At 40.5% G+C, this 24,292-nt stretch overlaps 1 protein-coding gene across 1 annotated transcript in view; it reads left to right on the forward strand.

The window, feature by feature from the left end:
- Positions 1-24,292, forward strand: part of vcana (versican a) — a 48,246-nt gene that overhangs the window by 12,949 nt on the left and 11,005 nt on the right. The window lies entirely within an intron of this gene.

Consider the following 24,292-nt stretch of genomic DNA (forward strand, 5'->3'; position numbering starts at 1 on the left):
TTTAACTTATGCGTAAAACTGGAACATCGCATAAAACATTTGCGCATAAAGCAGCGTTTCCATCCAACAAGACAAAGAGAACAAAATCGTCACTTGCTGACAAACTTCCTTTAAATATCACTAAGAAAACTAGGATAAGTCACCGAAAATAATAATTTTCATATAAATATAATCAATGGAAGGGATTGTAGTAGGGATGTGACGGTAAGGAAATTATCCCACCGGTTAATTGACGTGGCAACACAGGCAATACCGGTATCACCAAGGGGGGTAGTTCATTAAAGTTTTCCCACGTTCCCACGCTTTTCTTCGTTTATAAATAGCTTGTAAATGCCCGTGCATGAGCATTTTACTTTTACTTTCGAATTAGCTGCAATTCGGCGTCAAATGATTGAATGGACGACAATAAAAGAGTACGACAAACTCACTTAGTCTATATTAAACACAGAATTATTCATTTATTAACAAAAATAAAATAACTGTTAAGTAACTTACAGAAAGTGTAATTATAAAAAAACAGGCCTACTGAAAATCAGCAAACACGGTGGAATGAATAAGAATCGAATGTTCTTCCAATGAGCTTCCAAAATCACCTTTTAGATAAACGGCAGCAGTCAACAGGCCTTTTTAAAATCCAAAATATTTTTAAAACGGTTTTGCATTTTGTTTAAAAAATCTTTCACCAAGGTCTTGTCTTTCTTACCACACTCGGCTCACACTCTTCGTGTGATGAATTAAATCGGACTCCTGCCGCGGATCTGTGATGCGACTGTTGAGCAGCTGTGTTCAGTTTTTAATTGCACTGTTTGTTCTCTAACTGAACTAAATGATTTTTATTACTATAAAAAATCTAAATGTGGTGGTCAAGTGACAAAACTGGTGAAGGAAACATTTCAGAATGACCAATACAACATTTCTGATGCTGTGCAACAAGATGGGTCAGCTGGTTAGTCGAGTTATCCCGTTCCATCGTGCAGTCACATGATGTTTTTAATACGCATGGAGGAATTTATTAAAAGTGTTTCAATCGTAGTTTATGCACATTTTTCCTTATCGGATAAAAAGTTTATCCTACTCAGTTGTGCACATACATTTTTTATGCGCATTTTCAGAATTTATGCACATTTTGGCGTTTCCATCCAGAGATTTTTTATGCGATATTCCAAAATGCGCATAAAAATAGGTGGATGGAAACGCAGCTTATGTGGTCACTTTCCCACTGTAATTCAAGGTTGTGCACCATTGAGAAATGAACTGAGAATGTCTTATGAACTCCTATTCAGTTCCTGAATTTTAACTGAATCTAAAGTGAAGTAGTAAATAGGATACTGAATTGCAATTTGTGTTTCAGTGTAAGGAAGTAGAACTGAAATGAATTGAAATTCACAGAAATTCTATATAACTAGTAAAGAATGTTGGTTTAAGAAAGCCTTGGTTTAAAGATAAAAGTTTATGACTGAAAAAAGTTTACTACTGAAGATAATACATTACCTGTACTCAATTCAACTTCAATTCAAATAAGTTTGACAGTTTGTTTTAGGGCTCGACCAATAGGTGTTTTTCAGGGCCGACGCTGACGCGATTATTACAGAGCAAGTAGACTGATAACTGATATATATGTCTGGTGTAAAAATGAAAATTAAAGTAATTAAGAATAACAAGGGCTCTGACAAAAACTTTCTTTAAATGCTTTTAAATTATTTTGGAAAATTGGTTTTGAAAGTGATTGATACTGATTACCATAAAATGCTTAATCGGTCGACACCTAATTCATTTAATATTTATGAATTAAATTAAACAGGATTTTGCATTTCTGAATTTTGAACAATTTTGCTATAAATGCATCCGGAAAGAAAAGGGACAATGAATTGAATTTTACTTGCTTTTTTAATTTTTCAACAGTTAATCAAAGTCTGATGCCTTCTGGAGAGCCACATTCTCACATTCCCAAGGTGGACAACCCTGAGATACCTGATGATCTTCTTCCTGTTGATGGGGACACTGCTGTGGCAAGTGGAGATTTCTTGTCTTCACTACCTGTTACCATGACCCCAACAGTCAGCTTCATAAATGGCAAGTTTGAGGTGACACTTCAGCCTAAAGATGTGGCAGAAGAAGTTAAACATGAACATGAAGAAACAACATTTAAATTTGATAGTTCATTAGTGGAGGCTGGCAGAACACCACATGAATCACTGGTGTCAGGATCCTCAATAGTGCCCCCCTTGTTTTCCACAACCCTTGACCCAGATATTAATTTTGGCCCAGGAGGAATATTAGTAGAGTCCACTCCGCCATCACCTCCCATAGCTGTTAGTGAAGAGGAGACACTCATGTCTGAAGGAACTGTCATGTCAAGCATTTTAACCTCCACCACTGAAAAACAGCCTTCTGTAAAACCAGTAGTCCCAATGGGATCAACTGAAATTCCTTTGGATCATGATGACAGTACTGAGTCATCTATATCACATAGTAGAGAAACGGTCTCCTCTCTTGACTCTACTGTACATACATTTTCATCCCCCAGCACTGGGGACTTAACAGGAGAAACAGTTACAAGTAAAGATGTTACTTCTCATACAGGAGCAACCACAGCTGCTCCTGTTTCAGAGACTCTGTTCTCCTCTGCTCAGACTGGACATTTAGATGGGAAATTATCTGAAAGCACTATTACAATGAAGACAACTGCCAAAGATATGTTGTCACCTTCAAGTTTTGCTTCAAGTTTACCATCTACAGAGCCTGAAGCTTCAGGAAATGAGTCCTCTGATATGTTTAGGAAAGAGTTCACAACAACAAGTTCTTCACTTTACACTCCAACCACATCAGATCAAGAACTTACCAAAACATCATCTGGCACAACAGAAACAATCTTAGTCTCCATCTCAACAGACGCAGAGGCTACAAGAAATCAGACAACTGAGACACATAGTGGAGAAACTGTTTCTTCTTTTGACTCTACTGCAACTAGTGCTGTACATACATTTTCATCCCCTAGCACTAGGGACTCTACAGGAGAAACAGTAACAAGTAAATATGCTACTTCTCATAGAGTAGCAATCACAGCTACAATGATGGAGGACAAAGATCTTTCAGCAAAACCGTCTGAATCCACCATCATTAATGTTTCAGAGACTCTGTTCTCCTCTGCTCACACTGGACATTTAGATGAGAAATTATCGGAAAGCACTGTTACAATGATCTCAGAGAAGACAACTCCCACAGATGTGTTGTCACCATTAAGCTTTTCTTCAAGTGTACCATCTACAGAGCCTGAAGCTTCAGGAGATGAGGCCTCTGATATGTTTAGCAAAGAGTTCAAAACAAGTTCTTCACTTTATACTTCAACCACATCAGACCAAGAACTTACCAAAACATCATCTAGCACAACAGAAACAGTCTCACTGTCCATCTCTACAGATGCTGAGGCTACAAGAGATCAGACAGCTGAGACACATAGTATAGAAACTGTAACTAGTGCTGTACATACATTTTCATCCCCCAGCACTGAGGACTCAACAGGAAAAACAGTAACAAGTAAAGATGTTACATCTCATACAGTAGCAACCACAGTTACTATGATGGAGGACAAAGATCTTTCAGCAAGACCATCTGAATCCACCATCATTAATGTTTCAGAGACTCTTTTCTCCACTGCTCACACTGGACATTTAGATGAGAAATTATCTAAAAGCACTGTTACAGTGATCTCAGAGAAGACAACTGCCAAAGATGTATTGTCACCATCAAGCTTTTCTTCAATTTTACCATCTACAGAGTCTGAAGCTTCAGGAGATGAGTCCTCTGAAATGTTTAGCAAAGAGTTCACAACAACAAGGTCTTCACTTTATACTCCAACCACATTAGACCAAGAACTTACCAAAACATCATCTGGTACAACAGAAACAGTCTCAGTGTCCAGCTCAACAGATGCTGAAGCTACAAGAGATCAGACAGCTGAGACACATAGTAGAGAAACTGTAACTAGTGCTGTACATACATTTTCATCCCCCAGCACTGAGGACTCAACAGGAAAAACAGTAACAAGTAAAGATGTTACATCTCATACAGCAGCAACCACAGCTACAATGATGGAGGACAAAGATCTTTCAGCAAGACCATCTGAATCCACCATCATTAATGTTTCAGAGACTCTCTTTTCATCTGCTCAGACTGGACATTTAGATGAGAAATTATCTGAAAGCACTGTTACAATGATCTCAGAGGAGACAACTGCCAAAGATGTATTGTCACCATCAAGCTTTTCTTCAATTTTACCATCTACAGAGTCTGAAGCTTCAGGAGATGAGTCCTCTGAAATGTTTAGCAAAGAGTTCACAACAACAAGGTCTTCACTTTATACTCCAACCACATTAGACCAAGAACTTACCAAAACATCATCTGGTACAACAGAAACAGTCTCAGTGTCCAGCTCAACAGATGCTGAAGCTACAAGAGATCAGACAGCTGAGACACATAGTAGAGAAACTGTAACTAGTGCTGTACATACATTTTCATCCCCCAGCACTGGGGACTCAACGGGAGAAACAGTTACAAGTAAAGACGTTACATTACATACAGCAACAACCACAGCTAAAATGATGGAGGACAAAGATCTGTCAGCAAAACCATCTGAATCCACCATCATTAATGTTTCAGAGACTCTCTTTTCATCTGCTCAGACTGGACATTTAGATGAGAAATTATCTGAAAGCACTGTTACAATGATCTCAGAGGAGACAACTGCCAAAGATGTATTGTCACCATCAAGCTTTTCTGCAATTTTACCATCTACAGAGTCTGAAGCTTCAGGAGATGAGTCCTCTGATATGTTTAGCAAAGAGTTCACAACAACAAGGTCTTCACTTTATACTCCAACCACATCAGACCAAGAATTTACCAAAACATCTTCTGAGACAACAGAAACAATCTCAGTGTCCATCTCAACAGATGCTCAGGCTACAAGAGATCAGACAGCTGAGACACATAGTATAGAAACTGTAACTAGTGCTCTTCATACATTTACTTCCCCCAGCACTGTGGACTCAACAGGAGAAACAGTTACAAGTAAAGGTGTTACTTCTCATACAAGAGCAACCACAGCTACAATGATGGAGGACAAAGATCTGTCAGCAAAACCATCTGAATCCACCATCATTAATGTTTCAGAGACTTTGTTCTCCTCTGCTCACACTGGACATTTAGAAAAGACATTATCTGAAAGCACTGTTACAATGATCTCAGAGAAGACAACTCCCACAGATGTGTTGTCACCATCAAGCTTTTCTTCAAGTGTACCTTCTACAGAGCCTGAAGCTTCAGGAGATGAGGTCTCTGATATGTTTAGCAAAGAGTTCAAAATAACAAGTTCTTCACTTTTTAGTCCAACTACATCAGACCAAGAACTTACCAAAACACCATCTAGCACAACACAAACAGTCTCAGTGGCCATCTCAACAGATGCTGAAGCTACAAGAGATCAAACACCTGAGACACATAGTATAGAAACTGCAACTAGTGCTGTACATACATTTTCATCCCCCAGCACTGGGGACTCAACAGGAGAAACAGTTACAATTAAAGATGTTACTTCTCATACAGGAGCAACCACAGCTACAATGATGGAGGACAAAGATCTCTCAGCAAAACCATCTGAATCCACCATCATTAAAGTTTCAGAGACTCTGTTCACCACTGCTCACACTGGACATTTTGATGAGAAATTATCTGAAATCACTGTTACAATGATCTCAGAGGACACAACTGCCACAGATGTGTTGTCACCATCAAGCTTTTCTTCAATTTTATCATCTATAGAGTCTGAAGCTTCAGGAGATGAGTCCTCTGATATGTTTAGCAAAGAGTTCACAACAACAAGGTCTTCACTTTATACTCCAACCACATCAGACCAAGAATTTACCAAAACATCTTCTGAGACAACAGAAACAATCTCAGTGTCCATCTCAACAGATGCTCAGGCTACAAGAGATCAGACAGCTGAGACACATAGTATAGAAACTGTAACTAGTGCTGTACATACATTTTCATCCCCCAGCACTGAGGACTCAACAGGAAAAACAGTAACAAGTAAAGATGTTACATCTCATACAGTAGCAACCACAGTTACTATGATGGAGGACAAAGATCTTTCAGCAAGACCATCTGAATCCACCATCATTAATGTTTCAGAGACTCTTTTCTCCACTGCTCACACTGGACATTTAGATGAGAAATTATCTGAAAGCACTGTTACAATGATCTCAGAGAAGACAACTGCCCAAGATAAACTGTCACCAACAAGTTCTTCTTCAGGTTTGCCATTTACAGAGTCTGAAGCTTCAGGAGATGAGCGCTCTGATATGTTTAGCAAAGAGTTCAAAACAAGTTCTTCACTTTTTACTCCAACCACATTAGACCAAGAACTTACCAAAACATCATCTGGTACAACAGAAACAGTCTCAGTGTCCATCTCCACAGATGCAGAGGCTACAAGAGATCAGACAGCTGAGACACATAGTGGAGAAACTGTAACTAGTGCTGTACATACATTTTCATCCCCCAGCACTGGGGACTCAACAGGAGAAACTGTCACAAGTAAAGATGTTATTTCTCATACAGGAGCAACCACAGCTACAATGATGGAGGACAAAGATCTGTCAGCAAAACCATCTGAATCCACCATCATTAATGTTTCAGAGACTCTGTTCTCATCTGCTCAGACTGGACATTTAGATGAGAAATTATCTGAAAGCACTATTACAATGATCTCAGAGAAGACAACTTCTAAAGATGTGCTATCACCGTCAAGCTTTTCTTCAATTTTACCATCTACAGAGTCTGAAGCTTCAGGGGATGAGGCCTCTGATATGTTTAGCAAAGAGTTCAAAACAAGTTCTTCACTTTATACTCCAACCACATCAGACCAAGAACTTACCAAAACATCATCTAGCACAGCAGAAACAGGCTCAGTGTCCATCTCAACAGATGCTGAAGCTTCAAGAGATCAGACAGCTGAGACACATAGTATAGAAACTGCAACTAGTGCTGTACATACATCATCTGGCACAACAGAAACAGTCTCACTGGCCATCTCAACAGACGCAGAGGCTACAAGAGATCAGACAGCTGAGAAACATAGTATAGAAACTGCAACTAGTGATCTTCATACATTTTCATCCCCCAGCACTGAGGACTCAACAGGAGAAACAGTAACAAGTAAAGTTGTTACATCTCATACAGTAGCAACCACAGCTACTATGATGGAGGACAAAGATCTGTCAACAAAACCATCTGAATCCACCATCATTAATGTTTCAGAGACTCTTTTCTCCACTGCTCACACTGGACATTTAGATGAGAAATTATCTGAAAGCACTGTTACAATGATCTCAGAGAAGACAACTGCCAAAGATGTGTTGTCACCATCAAGCTTTTCTTCAAGTTTACCATCTACAGATTCAGAAGCTTCAGGAGATGAGTCCTCTGATATGTTTAGTAAAGAGTTCACAGTGACAAGTTCTTCAATTTATACTCCAACCACATCAGACCAAGAACTTACCAAAATATCATCTAGCACAACAGAAACAGGCTCAGTGTCCAGCTCAACAGATGCTGAGGCTACAAGAGATCAGACAACTGAGACACATGGTGTAGAACCTGTATCCTTTATTACCTCTATTATAAGTAGTGCAGCACATATACTTAAATCTTTGAGCACTGGGGACTCAACAGGAGAAACAGTTACGACTACATCTCATAGAGGAGCAACCACAGCTACTATGATGGAGGACAAAGATCTGTCAACAAAACCATCTGAATCCACCATCATTAATGTTTCAGGGGCTCTGTTCTCTTCTGCTCACACTGGACATTTAGATGAGAAATTATCTGAAAGCACTGTTACAATGATTTCGGAGAAGACAGCTGCCCAATATAAATTGTCACCAAGTTTTTCTTCAGGTTTGCCCTTTACAGAGTCTGAAGCTTCAGGAGATGAGTCCTCTGATATGTTTAGCAAAGAGTTCAAAACAAGTTCTTCACTTTTTACTTCAACTACATCAGACCAAGAACTTACCAAAACATCATCTGGTACAACACAAACACTCTCTGTGTCCATCTCAACAGATGCTGAGGCTACAAGAGATCAGACAGCTGAGACACATAGTATAGAAACTGTAACTAGTGCTGTACATACATTTTCATCCCCCAGCACTGGGGACTCAACAGGAGAAACTGTCACAAGTAAAAATGTTACTTCTCATACAGGAGCAACCACAGCTACTACGATGGAGGACAAAGATCTGTCAGGAAAACCATCTGAATCCACCATCATTAATGTTTCAGAGACTCTGTTCTTCTCTGCTCAGACTGGACATTTAGATGAGAAATTATCTGAAAGCACTATTACAATGATCTCAGAGAAGACAACTTCTAAAGATGTGCTATCACCGTCAAGCTTTTATTCAATTTTACCATCTACAGATTCTGAAGCTTCAGGGGATGAGGCCTCTGATATGTTTAGTAAAGTGTTCACAACAACAAGTTCTTCAATTTATACTCCAACCACATCAGACCAAGAACTTACCAAAACATCATCTAGCACAACAGAAACAGTCTCAGTGTCCATCTCAACAGATGCTGAAGCTACAAGAGATCAGACAGCTGAGACACATAGTATAGAAACTGCAACTAGTGCAACTAGTGCTGTACATACATCATCTGGCACAACAGAAACAGTCTCAGTGTCCATCTCAACAGACGCAGAGGCTACAAGAGATCAGACAGCTGAGACACATAGTATAGAAACTGCAACTAGTGCTCTTCATACATTTTCATCCCCCAGCACTGAGGACTCAACAGGAGAAACAGTAACAAGTAAAGTTGTTACATCTCATACAGTAGCAACCACAGCTACAATGATGGAGGACAAATATCTTTCAGCAAGACCATCTGAATCCACCATCATTAATGTTTCAGAGACTCTATTCTCCTCTGCTCAGACTGGACATTTAGATGAGAAATTATCTGAAAGCACTGTTACAATGATCTCAGAGAAGACAACTGCCAAAGATGTGTTGTCACCATCAAGCTTTTCTTCAAGTGTACCATCTACAGAGCCTGAAGCTTCAGGAGATGAGGCCTCTGATATGTTCAGCAAAGAGTTCAAAACAAGTTCTTCACTTTTTACTCCAACCACATCAGACCAAGAACTTACCAAAACATCATCTAGCACAACAGAAACAGTCTCAGTGTCTATCTCTACAGATGCTGAGGCTACAAGAGATCAGACAGCTGAGACACATAGTATAGAAACTGTAACTAGTGCTGTACATACATTTTCATCCCCCAGCACTGAGGACTCAACAGGAAAAACAGTAACAAGTAAAGATGTTACATCTCATACAGCAGCAACCACAGCTACAATGATGGAGGACAAAGATCTTTCAGCAAGACCATCTGAATCCACCATCATTAATGTTTCAGAGACTCTCTTTTCATCTGCTCAGACTGGACATTTAGATGAGAAATTATCTGAAAGCACTGTTACAATGATCTCAGAGGAGACAACTGCCAAAGATGTATTGTCACCATCAAGCTTTTCTTCAATTTTACCATCTACAGAGTCTGAAGCTTCAGGAGATGAGTCCTCTGAAATGTTTAGCAAAGAGTTCACAACAACAAGGTCTTCACTTTATACTCCAACCACATTAGACCAAGAACTTACCAAAACATCATCTGGTACAACAGAAACAGTCTCAGTGTCCAGCTCAACAGATGCTGAAGCTACAAGAGATCAGACAGCTGAGACACATAGTAGAGAAACTGTAACTAGTGCTGTACATACATTTTCATCCCCCAGCACTGGGGACTCAACGGGAGAAACAGTTACAAGTAAAGACGTTACATTACATACAGCAACAACCACAGCTAAAATGATGGAGGACAAAGATCTGTCAGCAAAACCATCTGAATCCACCATCATTAATGTTTCAGAGACTCTCTTTTCATCTGCTCAGACTGGACATTTAGATGAGAAATTATCTGAAAGCACTGTTACAATGATCTCAGAGGAGACAACTGCCAAAGATGTATTGTCACCATCAAGCTTTTCTTCAATTTTACCATCTACAGAGTCTGAAGCTTCAGGAGATGAGTCCTCTGATATGTTTAGCAAAGAGTTCACAACAACAAGGTCTTCACTTTATACTCCAACCACATCAGACCAAGAATTTACCAAAACATCTTCTGAGACAACAGAAACAATCTCAGTGTCCATCTCAACAGATGCTCAGGCTACAAGAGATCAGACAGCTGAGACACATAGTATAGAAACTGTAACTAGTGCTCTTCATACATTTACTTCCCCCAGCACTGTGGACTCAACAGGAGAAACAGTTACAAGTAAAGGTGTTACTTCTCATACAAGAGCAACCACAGCTACAATGATGGAGGACAAAGATCTGTCAGCAAAACCATCTGAATCCACCATCATTAATGTTTCAGAGACTTTGTTCTCCTCTGCTCACACTGGACATTTAGAAAAGACATTATCTGAAAGCACTGTTACAATGATCTCAGAGAAGACAACTCCCACAGATGTGTTGTCACCATCAAGCTTTTCTTCAAGTGTACCATCTACAGAGCCTGAAGCTTCAGGAGATGAGGTCTCTGATATGTTTAGCAAAGAGTTCAAAATAACAAGTTCTTCACTTTTTAGTCCAACTACATCAGACCAAGAACTTACCAAAACACCATCTAGCACAACACAAACAGTCTCAGTGGCCATCTCAACAGATGCTGAAGCTACAAGAGATCAAACACCTGAGACACATAGTATAGAAACTGCAACTAGTGCTGTACATACATTTTCATCCCCCAGCACTGAGGACTCAACAGGAAAAACAGTAACAAGTAAAGATGTTACATCTCATACAGTAGCAACCACAGTTACTATGATGGAGGACAAAGATCTTTCAGCAAGACCATCTGAATCCACCATCATTAATGTTTCAGAGACTCTTTTCTCCACTGCTCACACTGGACATTTAGATGAGAAATTATCTGAAAGCACTGTTACAATGATCTCAGAGAAGACAACTGCCCAAGATAAACTGTCACCAACAAGTTCTTCTTCAGGTTTGCCATTTACAGAGTCTGAAGCTTCAGGAGATGAGCGCTCTGATATGTTTAGCAAAGAGTTCAAAACAAGTTCTTCACTTTTTACTCCAACCACATTAGACCAAGAACTTACCAAAACATCATCTGGTACAACAGAAACACTCTCGGTGTCCATCTCAACAGATGCTGAGGCTACAAGAGATCAGACAGCTGAGACACATAGTATAGAAACTGTAACTAGTGCTGTACATACATTTTCATCCCCCAGCACTGGGGACTCAACAGGAGAAACTGTCACAAGTAAAGATGTTACTTCTCATACAGGAGCAACCACAGCTACTACGATGGAGGACAAAGATCTGTCAGCAAAACCATCTGAATCCACCATCATTAATGTTTCAGAGACTCTGTTCTCCTCTGCTCAGACTGGACATTTAGATGAGAAATTATCTGAAAGCACTATTACAATGATCTCAGAGAAGACAACTTCTAAAGATGTGCTATCACCGTCAAGCTTTTATTCAATTTTACCATCTACAGATTCTGAAGCTTCAGGGGATGAGGCCTCTGATATGTTTAGTAAAGTGTTCACAACAACAAGTTCTTCAATTTATACTCCAACCACATCAGACCAAGAACTTACCAAAACATCATCTAGCACAACAGAAACAGTCTCAGTGTCCATCTCAACAGATGCTGAAGCTACAAGAGATCAGACAGCTGAGACACATAGTATAGAAACTGCAACTATTGCAACTAGTGCTGTACATACATCATCTGGCACAACAGAAACAGTCTCAGTGTCCATCTCAACAGACGCAGAGGCTACAAGAGATCAGACAGCTGAGACACATAGTATAGAAACTGTAACTAGTGCTCTTCATACATTTACTTCCCCCAGCACTGTGGACTCAACAGGAGAAACAGTTACAAGTAAAGGTGTTACTTCTCATACAAGAGCAACCACAGCTACAATGATGGAGGACAAAGATCTGTCAGCAAAACCATCTGAATCCACCATCATTAATGTTTCAGAGACTTTGTTCTCCTCTGCTCACACTGGACATTTAGAAAAGACATTATCTGAAAGCACTGTTACAATGATCTCAGAGAAGACAACTCCCACAGATGTGTTGTCACCATCAAGCTTTTCTTCAAGTGTACCTTCTACAGAGCCTGAAGCTTCAGGAGATGAGGTCTCTGATATGTTTAGCAAAGAGTTCAAAATAACAAGTTCTTCACTTTTTAGTCCAACTACATCAGACCAAGAACTTACCAAAACACCATCTAGCACAACACAAACAGTCTCAGTGGCCATCTCAACAGATGCTGAAGCTACAAGAGATCAAACACCTGAGACACATAGTATAGAAACTGCAACTAGTGCTGTACATACATTTTCATCCCCCAGCACTGGGGACTCAACAGGAGAAACAGTTACAATTAAAGATGTTACTTCTCATACAGGAGCAACCACAGCTACAATGATGGAGGACAAAGATCTCTCAGCAAAACCATCTGAATCCACCATCATTAAAGTTTCAGAGACTCTGTTCACCACTGCTCACACTGGACATTTTGATGAGAAATTATCTGAAATCACTGTTACAATGATCTCAGAGGACACAACTGCCACAGATGTGTTGTCACCATCAAGCTTTTCTTCAATTTTATCATCTATAGAGTCTGAAGCTTCAGGAGATGAGTCCTCTGATATGTTTAGCAAAGAGTTCACAACAACAAAGTCTTCACTTTATACTCCAACCACATCAGACCAAGAATTTACCAAAACATCTTCTGAGACAACAGAAACAATCTCAGTGTCCATCTCAACAGATGCTCAGGCTACAAGAGATCAGACAGCTGAGACACATAGTATAGAAACTGTAACTAGTGCTGTACATACATTTTCATCCCCCAGCACTGAGGACTCAACAGGAAAAACAGTAACAAGTAAAGATGTTACATCTCATACAGTAGCAACCACAGTTACTATGATGGAGGACAAAGATCTTTCAGCAAGACCATCTGAATCCACCATCATTAATGTTTCAGAGACTCTTTTCTCCACTGCTCACACTGGACATTTAGATGAGAAATTATCTGAAAGCACTGTTACAATGATCTCAGAGAAGACAACTGCCCAAGATAAACTGTCACCAACAAGTTCTTCTTCAGGTTTGCCATTTACAGAGTCTGAAGCTTCAGGAGATGAGCGCTCTGATATGTTTAGCAAAGAGTTCAAAACAAGTTCTTCACTTTTTACTCCAACCACATTAGACCAAGAACTTACCAAAACATCATCTGGTACAACAGAAACAGTCTCAGTGTCCATCTCCACAGATGCAGAGGCTACAAGAGATCAGACAGCTGAGACACATAGTATAGAAACTGTAACTAGTGCTGTACATACATTTTCATCCCCCAGCACTGGGGACTCAACAGGAGAAACTGTCACAAGTAAAGATGTTACTTCTCATACAGGAGCAACCACAGCTACTACGATGGAGGACAAAGATCTGTCAGGAAAACCATCTGAATCCACCATCATTAATGTTTCAGAGACTCTGTTCTCCTCTGCTCAGACTGGACATTTAGATGAGAAATTATCTGAAAGCACTATTACAATGATCTCAGAGAAGACAACTTCTAAAGATGTGCTATCACCGTCAAGCTTTTATTCAATTTTACCATCTACAGATTCTGAAGCTTCAGGGGATGAGGCCTCTGATATGTTTAGTAAAGTGTTCACAACAACAAGTTCTTCAATTTATACTCCAACCACATCAGACCAAGAACTTACCAAAACATCATCTAGCACAACAGAAACAGTCTCAGTGTCCATCTCAACAGATGCTGAAGCTACAAGAGATCAGACAGCTGAGACACATAGTATAGAAACTGCAACTAGTGCAACTAGTGCTGTACATACATCATCTGGCACAACAGAAACAGTCTCAGTGTCCATCTCAACAGATGCTGAAGCTACAAGAGATCAGACAGCTGAGACACATAGTATAGAAACTGCAACTAGTGCTCTTCATACATTTTCATCCCCCAGCACTGAGGACTCAACAGGAGAAACAGTAACAAGTAAAGTTGTTACATCTCATACAGTAGCAACCACAGCTACTATGATGGAGGACAAAGATCTTTCAGCAAGACCATCTGAATCCACCATCATTAATGTTTCAGAGACTCTATTCTCCTCTGCTCAGACTGGACATTTAGATGAGAAATTATCGGAAAGCACTGTTACAATGATCTCAGAGGACACAACTGCCACAGATGTGTTGTCACCATCAAGCTTTTCTTCAATTTTACCATCTATAGAGTCTGAAGCTTCAGGAGATGAGTCCTCTGATATGTTTAGCAAAGAGTTCACAACAACAAGGTCTTCACTTTATACTCCAACTACATCAGACCAAGAACTTATCAAAACACCATCTAGCACAACAGAAACAGTCTCAGTGTCCATCTCAACAGATGCTGAAGCTAAAAGAGATGAAACAGCTGAGACACATAGTATAGAAACTGCAACTAGTGCTATATATACATTTTCATCCCCCAGCACTGGGGACTCAACAGTAGAAACTGTTACAAGTAAAGATGTTACTTCTCATACAGGAGCAACCACAGCTACAACGATGGAGGACAAAGATCTGTCAGCAAAACCATCTGAATCCACCATCATTGATATTTCAGAGACTCTGTTCACCTCTGCTCAGACTGGACATTTAGATGAGAAATTATCTGAAAGCACTGTTACAATGATCTCAGAGGAGACAACTGCCAAAGATGTATTGTCACCATCAAGCTTTTCTTCAATTTTACCATCTACAGAGTCTGAAGCTTCAGGAGATGAGTCCTCTGATATGTTTAGCAAAGAGTTCACAACAACAAGGTCTTCACTTTATACTCCAACCACATCAGACCAAGAACTTACCAAAACATCATCTGGTACAACAGAAACAGTCTCAGTGTCCATCTCCACAGATGCTGAGGCCACAAGAGATCAGACAGCTGAGACACATAGTAGAGAAACTGTAACTAGTGCTGTACATACATTTTCATCCCCCAGCACTGGGGACTCAACGGGAGAAACAGTTACAAGTATAGACGTTACATTACATACAGCAACAACCACAGCTAAAATGATGGAGGACAAAGATCTGTTAGCAAAACCATCTGAATCCACCATCATTAATGTTTCAGAGACTCTCTTTTCATCTGCTCAGACTGGACATTTAGATGAGAAATTATCTGAAAGCACTGTTACAATGATCTCAGAGGAGACAACTGCCAAAGATGTATTGTCACCATCAAGCTTTTCTTCAATTTTATCATCTATAGAGTCTGAAGCTTCAGGAGATGAGTCCTCTGATATGTTTAGCAAAGAGTTCACAACAACAAGGTCTTCACTTTATACTCCAACCACATCAGACCAAGAATTTACCAAAACATCTTCTGAGACAACAGAAACAATCTCAGTGTCTATCTCAACAGATGCTCAGGCTACAAGAGATCAGACAGCTGAGCCACATAGTATAGAAACTGTAACTAGTGCTCTTCATACATTTACTTCCCCCAGCACTGTGGACTCAACAGGAGAAACAGTTACAAGTAAAGGTGTTACTTCTCATACAGGAGCAACCACAGCTACAATGATGGAGGACAAAGATCTGTCAGCAAAACCATCTGAATCCACCATCATTAATGTTTCACAGACTCTGTTCACCTCTGCTCAGACTGGACATTTAGAAAAGACATTATCTGAAAGCACTGTTACAATGATCTCAGAGAAGACAACTTCCAAAGATGTGCTGTCACCATCAAGCTTTTATTCAAGTGTACCTTCTACAGAGCCTGAAGCTTCAGGAGATGAGTCCTCTGATATGTTTAGCAAAGAGTTCAAAATAACAAGTTCTTCACTTTTTACTCCAACTACATCAGACCAAGAACTTACCAAAACACCATCTAGCACAACACAAACAGTCTCAGTGGCCATCTCAACAGATGCTGAAGCTATAAGAGATCAAACACCTGAGACACATAGTATAGAAACTGCAACTAGTGCTGTACATACATTTTCATCCCCCAGCACTGGGAACTCAACAGGAGAAACAGTTACAATTAAAGATGTTACTTCTCATACAGGAGCAACCACAGCTACTACGATGGAGGACAAAGATCTCTCAGCAAAACCATCTGAATCCACCATCATTAAAGTTTCAGAGACTCTGTTCACCACTGCTCACACTGGACATTTAGATGAGAAATTATCTGAAATCACTGTTACAATGATCTCAGAGGACACAACTGCCACAGATGTGTTGTCACCATCAAGCTTTTCTTCAATTTTACCATCTATAGAGTCTGAAGCTTCAGGAGATGAGTCCTCTGATATGTTTAGCAAAGAGTTCACAACAACAAGGTCTTCACTTTATACTCCAACTACATCAGACCAAGAACTTATCAAAACACCATCTAGCACAACAGAAACAGTCTCAGTATCCATCTCAACAGATGCTGAAGCTAAAAGAGATGAAACAGCTGAGACACATAGTATAGAAACTGCAACTAGTGCTGTACATACATTTTCATCCCCCAGCACTGGGAACTCAACAGGAGAAACAGTTACAATTAAAGATGTTACTTCTCATACAGGAGCAACCACAGCTACAACGATGGAGGACAAAGATCTGTCAGCAAAACCATCTGAATCCACCATCATTGATATTTCAGAGACTCTGTTCACCTCTGCTCAGACTGGACATTTAGAAAAGACATTATCTGAAAGCACTGTTACAATGATCTCAGAGAAGACAACTGACAAAGATATGCTGTCAACATCAAGCTTTTCTTCAAGTGTACCATCTACAGAGCCTGAAGCTTCAGGAGATGAGGCCTCTGATATATTTAGCAAAGAGTTGACAACAAGTTCTTCACTTTATACTCCTTCCACATCAGACCAAGAACTTACCAAAACATCTTCTGAGACAACAGAAACAATCTCAGTGTCCATCTCAACAGATGCTGAAGCTACAAGAGATCAGACAGCTGAGACACATAGTATAGAAACTGTAACTAGTGCTGTACATACATTTTCATCCCCCAGCACTGGGGACTCAACAGGAGAAACAGTTACAAGTAAAGATGTTACTTCTCATACAGGAGCAACCACAGCAACAATAATGGAGGAGAAAGATATGTCAGCCAAACCATCTGAATCCACCATCATTAATATTTCAGAGACTCTCTTTTCATCTGCTCAGTCTGGACTTTTAGAGGAGAAATTATCTGAAAGCACTGTTACAATGATCTCAGAGAAGACAATTACCCAAGATAAACTCTCACCATCAAGTTTTTCTTCAGGTTTGCCATTTACAGAGTCTGAAGCTTCAGGAGATGAGTCCTCTGATATGTTTAGCAAAGAGTTCAAAATAACAAGTTCTTCACTTTTTACTCCAACCACATCAGACCAAGACCTTATCAAAACATCTTCTGAGACAACAGAAACAATCTCAATGTCCATCTCAACAGATGCTGAGGCTACAAGAGATCAGACAGCTGAGACACATAGTATAGAAACTGTAACTAGTGCTGTACATGCATTTTCATCCCCCAGCACTGGGGACTCAACAGGAGAGTCAGTAACAAGTAAAGATGTTACGTCTCATACAGCAGCAACCACAGCTACAATGATGGAGGACAAAGATCTGTCAGCAAAACCATCTGAATCCACCATCATTAATGTTTCAGAGACTCTGTTCTCTTCTGCTCACACTGGACATTTAGATGAGAAATTATCTGAAAACACTGTTACAATGATCTCAGAGAAGACAACTGACAAAGATATGCTGTCAACATCAAGCTTTTCTTCAAGTGTGCCATCTACAGAGCCTGAAGCTTCAGGAGATGAGGCCTCTGATATATTTAGCAAAGAGTTCACAACAAGAAGTTCTTCACTTTATACTCCTTCCACATCAGACCAAGAACTTACCAAAACATCTTCTGAGACAACAGAAACAATCTCACTGTCCATCTCAACAGATGCTGAAGCTACAAGAGATCAGACAGCTGAGACACATCGTATAGAAACTGTAACTAGTGCTCTTCATACATTTACTTCCCCCAGCACTGTGGACTTAACAGGAGAAACAGTAACAAGTAAAGGTGTCACTTCTCATACAGGAGCAACCACAGCTACTATTATGGAGGACAAAGATCTGTCAGCAAAACCATCTGAATCCACCATCATTGATATTTCAGAGACTCTGTTCACCTCTGCTCAGACTGGACATTTAGAAAAGACATTATCTGAAAGCACTGTTACAATGATCTCAGAGAAGACAACTGCCAAAAATAAACTGTCACCATCAAGTTTTTCTTCAAGTGTGCCATTTACAGAGTCTGAAGCTTCAGGAGAGGAGTCCTCTGATATTTTTACCAAAGAGTTCACAACAACAAGTTCTTCACTTTATACTCCAACCACATTAGACCAAGAACTTACCAAAACATCATCTGGCACAACAGAAACAGTCTCAGTGTCCATCTCAACAGATACTGAGGCTACAAGAGATCAGACAGCTGAGACACATAGTACAGAAACTGTAACTAGTGCTGTACATACATTTTCATCCCCCAACACTGGGGCCTCAACCGGAGAAACAGTTACAAGTAAAGATGTTACTTCTCATACAGGAGCAACCACAGCTACTATTATGGAGGACAAAGATCTGTCAGCAAAACCATCTGAATCCACCATCATTAATGTTTCAGAAACTCAGTTCTTCTCTGCCCAGACTGTACATTTAGACAATACATTATCTGAAATCTTACCTTCTGTGAAAATGCAAACAGAACAAACTGCCACACAGACCCCTTCTACAGTACCTGCTATAGAACTGACCAATGCAAGCTCATTGTTGACTTCAACTAATGCAGATATCCCAAGAATTATGCCAACGGAGAAACATCAAACAGCAAATGTTTCCACTTTTGTCTATAATATCTCAGAAGAAACAGTTCAGCAAGAGGTTTCCAGTGATAAAGATAGAATTACACTGACAACTAAAACATATGATGGTTACATTGTAGCAACTGATGAGGCAGAAATTCATGACACTGACCACACATCAGAGCCTGTGAGACCTTCAGGTTCCTCACATTCCACTTCATCAACAAATGAGCTGTTTTCAAGCACAGTCCAAACAGTAGTTACAGACTCAACTCCTGATCAAGGTAGTGGATACATTTCAGAAAGTGAAGTGGCTGAAGACGACGGCTCTGGTGAAATATCCTCTGCTATTGTAGAATCAATACCTCACCATGTTACACCATCAGAGGACAAGAGAACTGCTGCTGGTTTTGCGTCAACTCCTGCTTCCGGAGTGCAGCCATCAGAAAACATGACAGCAACAATAGATGTTACAACAACTGTGAGTGAAGAAGCTTTACCAGATATGATCACCTCAGCTCCCTCATCCATGATCAGAACAGTCACAAGCAAAGAGGTGATGACATCTCAAAAAGAGATTGTCTCTTCAACGACTGAATTATCCATGATTAGACCTTCTCATGCTGTTACTGAATCACAGTTGACTAAACACACCACAGAAACAATGTTTACATCTTCTAACAAAAGCCACAGCAAGCACACAACAGTTTCATCTGATACAGAGGATGACACAGGAGATGATGAAGGATCAGGAGTGTCCCCTGTCATGCGTGTTTCATCAGCGACCATCAAAATTCAGACTGGTTCTCCTACAGTTCGTATAACTAGCACTGGCTTCACAGAACTTGACAGAGGTTCGAGCCCTATCACATCTGCTTTTGTAGAAAGGGAAGGCTCTGGTATTGTAGAAGATGACCAAGAAACCACTCAACTGGAAGGTTCTGGTGAAGAGAACAGAGTGAATCCAACAGACAACAAATATACTGTGGCCACTGATGAGGCGGAAATCAGTGAGACTAACAGCACATCGGAGCCAGTGAGTTTTGTAAGTTCTTCCCATTCCACGTCCTTCAAAACTAAATCAACATTGATGTCTAGCACAGTCCAAACAGCAGTGAGATCTTTATCTACTGAAGGTAGTGAAATGACTGCTGAAAGTGAAGTGGATGAAGATGATGGCTCTAGTGGTGAAATATCCCCAGCAGCTCTTGAGTCAGTTCCTCCTCAAGGTACAGCCTCTGAGGACAAATCAACTTCAACTACAATCACACAACCAGAGAGAACGGGAGCTACAACACCTGCTGCAGCACTGTCAAGCACATCTGAGGCTTTATCAGTTTTAGAGACACAAAAGAGTACCTTACAGCCAAGCACCTTAGAAAACAACCTAAATGGGTTTGCCTTATCAACCACAGAGGATGACAAGGAATTTACCTCACAAGAAGATCCTACTGATGAGGTATCCGAAACACCAACAACTAAGGCATATGAGGACCTAACTGTAAGAACTGATGAGGCAGAAGTTGACGAGACTGAGGAGAAAACAGATTTCTCGAGTGCTGCATCTGTCACTGGCAGTACAGATTTCATACATAAGTCAACCTTATCCCCATCTTCTTCATTCCTGAGCTCCACCCAGTCAACTGCAGCATTTACAACTTCACTTTCAGAGGATGGTAGTGGGGAAGACTCAACTGAGGGGGATGGAGCAGAAGATGATGGATCAGGTGATGATACAACTCCCGTAACATCTTCACCTTTGCTATCAAGCTCAAAGACGAGAGAAACAACCTTTAGCTCAGTCAATAGTGGACAATACAGTACAGCCAGCATTGTTTCACAGGGACACACAACAACTGAAATGCAGAGTGTGTTCTCAAGCACAAATGCTGAAGGTTTCACTCAGGTCTCAGTGACAGCAGCAACAGAGCAGGACCATACTGGTGTTTCCGTTTCAGATTTAGCAGCCACTAGCTTTACAGCTCCTGGAACACCATCTGGAGTGATAACCAGCCACACTAATTTGCCTTCTTTTGTGAAACCTCAAGATCCTGTGTCCACCACTACTCCATTGGTCTTCTCTAAGGATGGTGGTGATCAGCAAGTCACTCCAACAAGCCCAGTCTTAATATTCACAGAGGAGGAGGAAGATGAAGATAAGCTGTTTTCAACTGCAACAGAGAGCATGAAAGATCATAGCATAAAACCAGACGTTTTCACTAAGGATGACATGATTATTGATGCAGATACTATGTCTGTTTTAGAGCAGTCTTCTCCCTTCGCCCCTACAATTGCTACAGAAGAAGCAGCTGGGGTAACCCCAGTTGTTATGACAGCACAACCCTCAAGCTTTATGACAGAGGAGCCAGAGGGATCTGGAATGGATGGTACTGAGTTATCTCAGTTACATGTGTCATTTGAAACCACAACAGACAGGTTAATAGTTCAACAAACCCAATCAACCCCAGACATCTTGCAGAGCGGTTCAACAAATTTAGAAGAGGAAACACAAGCAACACAATCTCCTGAGGCTACTGATTCTGATGTACCTGAACACACACAAGATGGTCTGACCTTCACAGAATCCATAGAATTTACAGTGGAGACACTGACTGATGACTCCTCAGGAGACACTTTGTCTACTGATGATGGTATTCTGGAAACATCCACTTTGACATCTCAAGTGTCCACAGACAAAGTCATAGAAATGGTCTCAGCTGAAGAGGACCCATCTGAAGATGTATCAACACAAGCTTCTCTACCACTACATACAATATCTTCTGAGGTGGAAGCTTTAAGTGAATCAACTGACCAATATGAACCAATTCAAACAACTGTGTCCAGTCACCTTTTCAGTTCATCCATTGCTGTTACAAGTAGTCCTCTTTATGTTGATACTGTTTCACCTGAAGAGGAAATTAACTTTACTGAGGATGATGTAACAAGTTCTGGAGAATATTCAGATGAGATCACAGACTCTGAACAGTCAGTTTCTCCAGTATCAGATTTAACAAGCACTGCATCTTTCCATACTGCATCCAGTGCTAGCATAACTGAACCTGCCAAAACCACTACAAGTACATACAGCAAAACAGCAGCAACAGATGATAATGACCTAACAGCTGATACAGAGGACCCATTATACATGACAAGTGTTGATGACATTGAACTGAGAAGTTCATCTACTGATAAGGTAATTCAGGGGAGTGAATTAACAAACACAGAGGAAACCACAAGTACATTGTTTTCTCTAACAGATGATGGCTCAGGTGATCAAACAATTGAAATGGTTACAGGACTGTCTGATTCAACAGACTCTCCTTTAATAACTGAAGATGATTCAGTGGCATCACCTATGGAGGGTGATATTGTGATTCATTTTGCAACAACCACTTTGCCCGAAGCAATTACAGTAACTGATGGGGAACTATATCACCAAGCTTTGTCTGAGATGACAGTGACACATAAACCCAACACAGACATCAGGATTGATGAAGACCTGTCATTGCCATCAACAACCATCCCCACACCTCTTATATCTGCATCAAAGTTTAATATGACTACAGACATAGAAACATTAGTGGGATCTCCTTCATCTACAAACATACCAGGGCAAAGTTACAAAACAGGAGCTCCACTTTCCACTGAGGAAAAGACAGATGACATGTTAGATTATGGTACAGAAACTGAACCCTACAATGTATATTCCATGCCAGATTTCATGAACAACACAAACACCGAAGATGAGACTGGCTTAGACATTAGCTCAGAAGATGTAACTAGCATTGATGACATCACCCAACCTGAAGGTGAGAAGAGCTTCACTACTTTACCACCTGATGTTCAGACTGATTTTGAGACCACCTCACAGCCTGATGTTGAGACTGATTTTGATACCACCTCACAGACTGATGTGGAGACTGATTTTAATACCACCTCACAGCCTGATGTTGAAACTAATTTTGATACCACCCCAGAGCTTGATGATGAGACTGGTTTTGAGACCAGCTCACAGCTTGAAGTTGAAACTATCTTTAAGACCACATCGGAATCAAAAATGGACACAACAAAACCTGAGGAGGACAGTGCAACAAATGTTGATGAAAACACACAAGCAGAAGTTTTGAATACTGAGACCACCTTACAGCCAGATGTTGAGACTGATTTTGAGACCACCTCAGAGCCCGATGATGAGACTGGTTATGATACCACCTCAGAGCCTGATGATGAGACTGATTTTGATACCACCTCACAGCTTGATGTTGAGACTGATTTTAATACCACCTCACAGCCTGATGTTGAGACTAATTTTGATACCACCTTACAGCCTGATGTGGAGACTGATTTTAATACCCCCTCACAGCCTGATGTTGAAACTAATTTTGATACCACCTCAGAGCCTGATGATGAGACTGATTCTGAGACCACCTCACTGCCTGATGTTGAGATTGATTTTGATACCACCTCAGAGCCTGATGATGAGACTGGTTTTGAGACCACTTCACAGCCTGATGTTAAGACTGATTTTGATACCACCTCACAGCTTGATGTTGAGACTGATTTTAATACCACCTCACAGCCTGATGTTGAGACTAATTTTGATACCACCTCAGAGCCTGATGATGAGACTGGTTTTGAGACCACTTCACAGCCTGATGTTAAGACTGAATTTGATACCACCTTACAGCCTGAATTTGCGACTGATTTTGATACCACCTTAGAATCAAAGATTGATGCTGGCATTGAGACATCAAAACCTGAGGAGGAAAGTGCAACAAATGTTGATAAAAACACACAAGCAGAAGTTTTGAATACTGAGACCACCTTACAGCCTGATGTGGAGACTGATTTTTATACCACCTCACAGCCCGATGATGAGACTGGTTTTGAGACCACCTCAGAGCCTGATGATGAGACTGATTCTGAGACCACCTCACTGCCTGATGTTGAGATTGATTTTGAGACCACCTCAGAGCCCGATGATGAGATTGATTTTGAGACCACCTCAGAGCCCGATGATGAGACTGATTCTGAGACCACCTCACAGTCTGATGTTGAGACTGGCTTTGAGACCACCTCGCAGCTTGATGCAGAGACTGATTTTGATACCACCTTACAGCCTGATGTTGAGACTGATTTTTATACCACCTCACATCTTGAAGTGGAACCTAGCCTTGAGACCATTGACACTAGCATTGAGACCTCAAATCCTGA

Source organism: Garra rufa, chromosome 5, assembly GCF_049309525.1.
Source record: "Garra rufa chromosome 5, GarRuf1.0, whole genome shotgun sequence".
NCBI lineage: Eukaryota > Metazoa > Chordata > Actinopteri > Cypriniformes > Cyprinidae > Garra > Garra rufa.